Genomic DNA, 9,949 nt, shown 5'->3' with positions numbered 1-9,949 from the left:
GGTGTTTTGTCTGCACCCATGTCTGTACACCACATGTGTGCCTGGTATCCTCGGAGGCCACAGAGGTCAACAGACCCCCTGGAACTCGAGTTACAGACAGTAGTGGGTCACCAGGTGGGTGCTGGTAATCAAACCCAGGTCCTCTGGAAGAACAGTTAGTGCTCTTAACCTCTGAGCCATCCCTGTATTTTTTTTTTAAAAGATGGTTTCAGGGGTCTGGAGAGATGGCTCAGAGGTTAAAAGCACTGGCTGCTCTTCCTGAGGTCCTGAGTTCAATTCCCAGCAACCACATGGTGGCTCACAACCATCTGTAATGAGACCTGGTGCTCTCTCTGGCGAGTAGGCATATATGCAGACAGAACAAACACTGTATACATAATAAATAAAAACCTTTAGAAAAAAAAGAATAAAAGATGGTTTCATGCAGCCTGGGCTGGCCTCAGACTCACCATGTAGTTGAAGAGGACCCTGAACTTCTGATCCTCCTGCCTCCACCGCCTGAGACCCGGTGTGTGCCACCATGCCCAGCTTTCTCCAGTGATGGAGATGGGGACTAGTGTTTCATGCAGGCCAGGACTCGACCTAGCTGGCCGCATTCCTCAGCCCTGCGGTTATTCCTTTCGAGATTTATTTAAAAGATTCATTATTTTTATTATATATGCAGGAGCATTCTGCCTGCTTGCGTGTGTGTGTGCACCCTGTGTGCACCAGGCTGGCCTCAGACTCACCAAGGGCCTCTTCAGTCTTCCTGTCCCAGCCTCTTGAGCTCTGGGATTGCGGCGCACATCGGATTCAGCAAACAGCTGAAGACAGCTTATGTGAGCGAGCATCCTCGTCCTGTCTAAGGCTGTACTGCTATCTATTGCTGCATAACAAGCTGCCTTGAAAACTTAGCTCCACTGATGATCCTACTTGGTATCTGAGGTTAGGAATTTGGGGGTGGCTTCCCGGGTGGTGGTTCAGGACTGCTCATGCCCGTGGAACTTAAAGTGGTACACTGTGGATGGGGGCCCAGTTGACCCCACTGCTTGTGGCTCACAAGCTAAGAATGAGTTTTCCAGGCTTACAGAGCTAGAGAGAGAGAAAAAATCAAAGGCTTCCATTAATTGATACTGAAAATTATATGAATTCAAACTTCAGTGTCCACAAATAAAGTTTTATTGGAACTCAGCCACGCTCATTCTGTTGTGTTATCTAGTGGCTGGTATGGTGTTTCACCAGCGTTGCAACATTGTGGCATCGCCCACAATGCCTCAAACGCTTGCATCACCCATAGTGCCCCGTGCACTCAAGCCAAGCCTTGCACAGAGAAGGTGTGTAGCCTCCCGAAGACCTGGCAGTGGCTGGGGGGGGGGGGTGTCTAACATGAGGCTCAGGCGCCGTGGCTCGTGCCAGGGGTCTAAGATGATGCTCAGGCGCCGGAGTGGCAGGAGGCCCAAGCGTTGTCACTTGCGTCTTTCCATAGGAGACAGAAGAAGTGACCAAATCCCCCGAGGCTGCCCAGAGCAGAAGCTGTGGGGTCTCCATGGCATGATTCCCTCTGCTTTCTCCTCACCACTACTGACCTTGGTATGATTTGGGAGATGAACACTGCCAGTTTGGCAGCTTGGGAGGTCACCATGGACCTGAATGTCACAGAAAACTTGGTTTCTTTTGTTGTTGTTGTTGTGTTGTTCTGCTTTTTGTTTTTCCTTTAGAGAAGGATCTTTCTGTGTAGCCCAGGTTGACTTCAAACTTGATCCTCCTGGTTCAACGTCCTGACTGTTGCTATTTAAGGTGTGCACCACCACATCCGATTTGAGGGTTGTTTTCATCCTGTGTGTTGGCAGAGGACTTCAATCCCAGTACTGAGGGAGGCAGAGGTAGGCATATGTCTATGCACTGAAGGCCAGCCTGACCTACAGAATCAGTTCTAGGCCAACCAGGGCTACATAAAGAGACTCTGTTAAGAAAAAAAGTTAGCCAGGTAGTAGTGGTGCACACCTTTAATCCCAACACTTCGGAGGCAGAGGCAAGTGGATCTCTGTGAGTTTGAAGCCAGTCTGGTCTACAGAGTGAGTTCCAGGACAGCCAGGACAGTTACACAGAGAAACTGTGTCTCAAAAAACCAAAACAAGCTAAGTGGTGTTGGCACACGCCTTTTATCCCAGCACTCGAGAGGCAGAGACAGGAGGAACTCTATGAGTTTGAGGCCAGCCTGGTCTACAAGAGCTAGTTCCAGGATAGCCAGCTGTTACACAGAGAAAACCTTTAAAAGACAAAAAACAAAAAACAAAATAAAAAAAATCAACCAACCAACCAACCAACCAACCACCACCAACAACAACAAAAACCTTGTCTAGCAGTTACAACATGTATCATCTTTATGGGTCTGCTTTCACTGCAGTGGGGTGAAGGAGGCCCCAGCCTGGCTCTAAAGTCTCCCTGCCCTTCTTCTTTTGTTCCACATCACCACACAGATCACAACTACATATACTATTTCAAATAGAAAAATCACATTTTAATTTAGTCTGTGTACACATCTGCCACAACACACACGCAGAAGCCAGAGGACGACAGGGATCAAATCGCACAACACACACGCAGAACAACACACACGCAGAACAACACACACGCAGAACAACACACACGCAGAACAACACACACGCAGAACAACACACACGCAGAAGCCAGAGGACAACAGGGATCAAATCGAAGCCACCAGGCTTGGCAGCAAGCACCGCTACCCACTGAGCCATCTCACTGACCCTACTCATACTTCCTGAGACATGACTGGGGAGCCGGGGAGCCCCTGAATCTGTTTATGTGCCGTCTCTCCCAGCGTTGGGGCTACAGGCATGTGTAGCCGAGCTCAGCTTGTAGGGAGTCTTGGGATCTGAGCTCAGGTCCTCCTGTTTTTCCAGAAATAATTTCACTTCAGTTAACAAGAATAGTCAGCCAGAAGCACAACTACAGAGGACAAAGTGCAAGGCTAGTACTCTTGAGACTTCCCCAGAGCTATAGACTTCGGTGGCTTAGGTCTTTCTATGAGCTGAGTTTTACAACCTGAATGGCACTCCTACCATGGAGTCAGCTGTGCTAAGGTCTGGGACCTGTTGTTACCTTCCCCATTGGTCTTAGCGAGTCAAAGCATGAACTCATGCTGCTCTACAGAGGTGCAGTTGACCCTAAGGACCATTAATTTACTGACTTGAAACATAATTGGTCATATAGTTTAAGATGCAGGCCCTGCTGTTAACCCAATCAGAACGAGAACCAAAGGCCCAGTCATCGAAGCAACAGAGCAGTTAGCCAGTTCTTTTGTCTTTGTCTTGCTCTTTTTGAGTCCCGCCCCCCCCAACCATGGAAAGATTCTTTTTAGTACCTCCTGATCAATTAGCATAGAAATGGTATGGATTTCCCTCTGTGTGCTGTGATTACCATTGATAAATAAAGGAATTGCTTTGGGCCTTTACAGAGCTATAGGGGAACAGAGCTAGGTGGGGGGGGGGGCTAAGGGGGGCTGGGGAGGAACTAAGCTGAATGCTGGGAGAGAGAAAGTGACGTAGGGGAGAAGCCATGCAGTCCTGATACACAGATTAAAGGAATGGGTTAAATTAGTATGTAAGAGTTAGCCAATAAGAAGCTAGAGCTAATGGGCCAAGCAATGTGTTAAATAATACAGTCTCTGTGTGATTATTTCAGGGCTGTGCAGCTGGGAACCAACAAGCAGTCTCCCTCCAACATAGAAACAACATTTTTTTCTCAAGGCCAGACATAGTTTTCTTTATCTCAGAAGCAAACCTAGGCTTCTCCAATTTTGTAGAATTAGTTCTGCAAAGGAATCTAAACAGTTATTCTGAAACCGTGAGAAGAGGCATGTTTAGTCAGACCGTTAGTACATGCCCACCAAGTAGACTCAGGGCCCAGTGATATTCTTGTTATCCTTATGGTTAACCCACCGGGCAGAACAGCAGGTGTCAGAAGAAGGGGCATGCCTAGGTTAAAGGTTTTGGATAGTAGACAAGATCTAGCCCCTTGTAAGTCCTCTGATGTTAATTGGGACTGTCCCCAGTCACAGTGAGTTTTGTCCGTCAGTGGGCTGATAGTCTGGTTAGTTCCTGTCCCTGTGTAGTACAGGGGCCGGGTATCTAAGCATGCCCAGAGACCTGGGCCGATATCTGGCTGGGAATGATTAACTCTATCCCCAGGGTCCCTTCCTGTGGCATAGAGTCTGATTCTCCAGGTTTTTCCTGTTTCCCAGAGGCCGGAATCCTTTTAAAACTATTTTTCAGGAAGTCACAGTTTTACAAGCCCGGTTTTTACAATGGAAACTCCCTTGTTCCTGGCAATGAGGGGCCCAGTCACAGGGCATGCATAGAATTGTAAACTCTGTTTTCCTAGCTCAAAAGAGAAACTCCCACATCTTCCCTTTCTCCGTACAACCAGACGCTTATAGTGGGCATCAGTGAGCAAAGGTCAAGAAGGAATGTGGGCCTCTGGTCTGGAGTCACACTGGCTGCTACCTCCCTGTATCTGTCTCCCTCGGGTCCCAGTGCAGGCCCGAGGGTGATGGGGGTTGGACCATGACCCTGTATTCACATGTATAATGTAAAACACAAGCCTCAGGAGGAGGTAGGGAGTGGAAGGGGCCCAGTGAAACTTTTAATTTTAGTGGGTCCATAGTCCAGAAACGGGCCATTTGGCAGCAGAGCCTGTGGCTTCTGCTTTCTTGACCTGGGTGTGGCGGAGCTTTGGTGTAATGCCAGCTACCTTCACTGCCTCGGGAGCGGAGAGAATCACCTCATAGGGTCCTTTCCAGGTTAGTTCCAGTGCCCCTTGGTTACCTGCAGGACCCAGACAGTATTACTGGGCTCCAACAAGGCGAACCTGGTGGTGGTCTCAGAGGTGGGCTGTGTCTCTCAGAAACGTCAATAAACAGCCTGTGTGTAGGACGGGAGGGCCTGTAGTGACTTGAGAAAGGAATAGTTGGAGAGTTCTGCCAACCGCTGCTCTCTGAGCCCGGGAAGCAGTGGGGGAGGGCTTCCAAACACAGTCTCAGAGCAAGCTGAATCCCTCCCTACGTGGGGTGCAGTAGGCTGAAACAAAGGAAGGAGGCCTGTCCACCCTTTGCTGGACTCCAATGGGAGTTTTGTTATGTTGGGTCTGGGACCACGCAATGATGGCGGGACAGACCACCGAAATCTATTAAACCAGGAGCAAGCTTTATTCCAGGAAAAGAAAAAAAAATCACCACGAGGCACACAAAGCTTTCAGCTATAGCTGTGAGCACAGCCAGAGATGGGGCTTCTGTAGCTGTGGCCATGGGGGCTGGTTTGGGCCTCCTTTTATAGTAAAGTCAAGCACCAGGTGTGGGTCAAAGGGCTTTTACAGCCTCGGGGTCAGGCTCAAGTCACATTGCATTTAAAGTTTTACAGCTTTTGGTCATAGGACGTTGGGATGTTAACTCGGGATGTTTGTGAAAGCCTGTGGCTGACACAACCGCTTTTCGCTGTCCCCGAGAAAGACTGCGAGGCAGAGAGTAGAGTCACGTAGGGGGGCAGTTAGAACAGAGGGTCCCATTGAGGCAACCCTTTGAAGTTGACCTTTGTCCCAGTACCTGCCTAGCAGGGAAGCTGGGAGGCAGAGACAATTGTTCAAAGTTTACCTCTGTCCACATGGCTGCCAGGATGTCTGCTCTTAAGGCAGAAAGCATTTGTTAAAGGTTAACAGTGGCTGCCAGCTTTATTTATTTATTTTCTCCCAAAATGTGTTTGGGCTTATGGCTATATATTTCTATATTCCTGGACCGAACCGTTCATTTCTATATCCTATTCCTGGACTCTTCAGTTAGTTTCTCTTAATGTTCTGTTCATTCTTTTTACCTGCTGGAAACTCTGAGGTCTATTTGCACAACGAAGTTTTTTAAAATCTATGTTTAAAGTTTTAGCTATTGAGAGGCTTTTGGCTATGAAAGCCAGACATTGCCAGATCCCATTGCTGGGAGGAGGCCAAATAATGGACCAGTTTCTAAAGGAACTTTATAGCTACTGTTTGAAGTTTCGGTCTGGGAAGTGAATGTATCTATGTGTGAGTGCCTATACTGTCTCCTGGCAGACTGTATCTTGGTGAAGTCCGTTTTCCCAGAGTTCGCCAGGGTGCTGGTTTCTTATTCGGATCCCTTCCTGGGGAAGGGCTCCCTGTTCTGGATTTTCATGAGCACAAACCTGACATCTGGCTGAGACCCCGCACCAGGCTGTCCAGTCTAGGTAGACCATCCCGTGGTTTGGGCAACTCAGAAAGTTCTGTGGACCCCAGATGAGCAGCTTGGTGAAGGTCAGTTCCCAGAGTCCTGCAGGTTGTTTCTGGGAGAACTGTCTTCCCCTGTGGTGTCCTCCACTGACCTGTGGGTTTGAGCTGTCCATTTTTCTTTACACAGAATCTCAGGCAGAGCTGGGCTGTGGTCACCAGGGCCTCAATAGACTTCACTGGTTTTAGGCTCTGTAGCAGGGGACAACAATTTGGAGGAAAAGCCAAATAGCATGTAGGAGGACCAAGGTTTTTTGATGTCCTTTTTCCCTTCGGAAGGATCATTTTCTAAAGATCACACCCTGGCCATATCTGGCACTAATAGCACACCGGCTGATGGTCTGTGTATATGGTGGTGGACTTTCCTTTTCCCCATCTGAGAGCCCGGGTCAGATCAATCACTTCTGCTCTCTGGGTTGAGGTCCCTGGTTGAGACCCAAACCAGTGCAGCTAAAGTAACTCCTACAGCTCCTACGTACCCACCTGGTCTCATCTTTCATCTTGTGACAGTCATGGATGAGCACCTGTGTCATCAGCTCAGAGGGTAGCCAAGGTGATGGTGCTGGGGTCCTCAAACCTGACTCCAGGGTAGGCCAGGGTGACAGCCAATGATCTGGTGCTCTTCCTCCGAGGGCTTCCCACCGTGCCCTGGGTGCTGTGAGGACAAGTTCCTGGCCCAGAGTTAACTTGGACAGGTGGGTCATCTGTAGTGACAGGGTCCAGTCATTTGGACAGGTATGTCACGGGGCGTTTCCATGGCCCTGGGGGTTAAAGCTTGGGTTAAAGCCCCATTTTGTCTTTTGGTTCATGGACAGATGAAAAGGTTTCGAGACATCTGGAAGTGCTAGGGCTGGAGCTGAGGTCAGAGCTGCTTTTAAAGCCTCAAATGCCTTTTGTTTAGTCTCAGTCCAAGACAGGGGCTCAGTGCCCCCCTTTGTGCTGGTGCACAGAGGCCTTGCTATTTCCTCAAACCCCGGTATCCAGAGGCAGCAATGTCCAACTGTACTTAGGAACTCTGTTTTTCATTTGATTGCTTGTTTTTGTTGTTTTGTTTTTGAGACAGAATTTCTCTGTGTAGCCTTGACTGTCCTGAAACTCACTCTGTAGACCAGGCTGGCCTCGAACTCAGAGACCTGTCTCTGCCTCCTGAGTGCTGGGATCAAAGGTGTGCACCACCACTGCTCAGCTTTGAGCCTGTCTCTTAGTCTTAGTACTTGGGATCTGAAGGATGGCAGCAATCCTAGGCTGAGACAGGCTCCTTTTGTCTCTGATGTGCAGAATTGGGCTTTTTAGCTAACATTACGTAGTTCAAGGTCTGTAACTCTTGTAGGAGTCCCCCAGCGGCTCTTCTACAATCTGTTTGCCCAGGAAATCTCTAACGGAAGGATAGGAGGTCTGTGTCTAGTTTCCTTAAATCCTGGGGCAGCCTGGACCTGATGTGTTGCTTCCTGTAACCTCCCTCGGGGTCTGTCTGTTTGAAAGCAAAGATGGGTTGACTCACCTTTGCCAACGGGAGGCTGAAGAATGCATCCTTCAGGTCCAAGACAGTGTACACCTGCTTCTCCAGAAGAACCAGTCTCATGAGAGTCAGAGGCCCCAGGTTTCTTCATAAACAGGAGAGCTGTATTCCAGGGTGACTGGCAGGGCCCCAGGATGCTCGTCTCTCCGAACCGGGAAATATGGACTGCAATTTCCCCTTTGTTTCTAGGGTCATTGGCCACTGTTTAATCTGGACAGAGGGGGCTGAACTGGTTAGTTGAACAATTTTAGGAGCTTGGTGTTGGGCCAGTCCTGGAGTGTTGGTTTCTGTCCACACCCCTGGGGATCTTTGTTGTCAATCTGAGAGATAGTTCAACTGTATCCTTTAATTGGAGAAAGCACTTCCAGCTCAGAGATCTTCTTCTTCTGTAGAGGGAGACACCTACATTTTTCTGGGTGTGTCTGTGAGTCTAACTGTGTCTCATCAGCAGAGAAGGTGACAGTGGGTGTCTGTGAGTCTGTGTGTCTCAGCAGAGAAGGTGGTGGTGATGGTGGGTGTCTGTGAGTCTGTTGTGGGACAATGGTCTTTGATCTGGTCACTTGTATTATTTTTAATAAAATGCTGATTGGCCAGTAGCCAGGCAGGAAGTATAGGTGGAGCTACCAGCACCAGAAAGGAAGTAGAGACAGGGCAACCAGAACAGGAGAATTCAGGGAAGAGCAAAGAGTCAGTCTGCAGTTGTCACCGAGACACAGAGCAAACAAGATATGACTGCCTCGCCGAAAAAGGTACCAAGCCACATGGCTAACATAGACAAGTATTGCGGTGGGCTTCTCAACTGGCGAGGAAGAACAACCACCACACGAGGATTCTTCTCAGATCACGCTTCACTGGAGTGCACTTGGTTGAGAGAGAACATGAAGCGAAGGGGGGCAGGAAACGAGAGAGCAAGAGAGAGAGAGAGAGACGAGAGGAACGAGAGACACTAGAGGCCCGGGGGCACAATGGGGGCTGCTTATATAGGGAATTGGCACATGGGTCACCCTGTGATTGGCTGCCACCATCAGCGGACACCAGACTGCATCGAGATAGGCCCAGGGACCCTTATCCACAGCGCGTGCGGGAAGCTGGGGACACGCAGCTCTCAAAGGCATAGCCAAATATGGGGTTGTTTATAACCAACAAGACAGGATGTGGCGCCATCTTGTAATGGCGATCCTGTCCGGCTCACTACAAAGTATTATGGGCTAATATATGTTATGAGTTAATACGAAGCCTGAGCTAATAGGCCAATCCATTTATAATTAATGTAGACCTCTGTGTGTTTATTGGAACTAAACGGCTGTGGAACCTGGTGGGACAGAAACCTCAGTCAACATGAGTCTGTGTGTCATCATCAGAGAAGGTGATGGTGACAGTGGGTGTCTGTGAGTCTAACTGTATCTGTCTCATCATCAGACAAGGTGATGATGGTTTTCAGTTTATGCAAAGGTCTTGTCCTACAGTTCCCTGTTGTTAACCCCCCTTTGAGCTTCTAGGAACTACTTATACCTTAAAACATTTTTTTAACTTTCATAACTTTTTTCTAATATCTGGGACCAAGTGGGTGACCAAGGCCAGCTCTTTAGCAGCTGTCTTTAATGGTTTAAGAAAGACCTAGTGGATATTGCTTTTCTCAGTTAGTGTTAAACAGGAGGGAAAATCTTTTCTGTCTGGGTTGCACTGTCTGGCAGCAATACCCCTGCCCACCTGTCCAGCCCAGGGCCAGTTTTGTTGTTGGTGGTGGTGGTTGTTTTGTTTTGTTTTTACTTTTTCAGAGAATGGTGGGTTTTGAGTTTTCCAGTTATACAGATCATTGGTTTACAAACAGACATAAATCATGAAAGAGAAAGGAGTAGAGATTTCTCTTTTCCTTAGGGCTGAGCCCTGGAGAAATTTCCACCTTCTCTGGGGCTGCATAGAGCAGGCAGGGAGTGGAGGGAATGCTCACCCAGGGAAACTCCTTCCCCCTCCCTGTGTGCACTCATCTCAGTTGGGAGGGGATTGTGGGTGAGAGGCCAAGCCCCTTCCCACCTCCTCACAGAGACCAACCCTGACTGTGAGCAGGAGCCAAGCAACTAAACAAGCAAGAGCTCCTGTTCCCAGAGTGGGACAGGTGGAGGGTTTTTGGGTTTCTCTGGA

The sequence above is a fragment of the Microtus ochrogaster genome, unplaced genomic scaffold (assembly GCF_000317375.1).
Source record: "Microtus ochrogaster isolate Prairie Vole_2 unplaced genomic scaffold, MicOch1.0 UNK103, whole genome shotgun sequence".
NCBI classification, from domain to species: Eukaryota; Metazoa; Chordata; class Mammalia; order Rodentia; family Cricetidae; genus Microtus; species Microtus ochrogaster.
The sequence above is the reverse complement of the archived record's forward strand: the minus strand, read 5'-3'. Positions refer to the sequence as shown.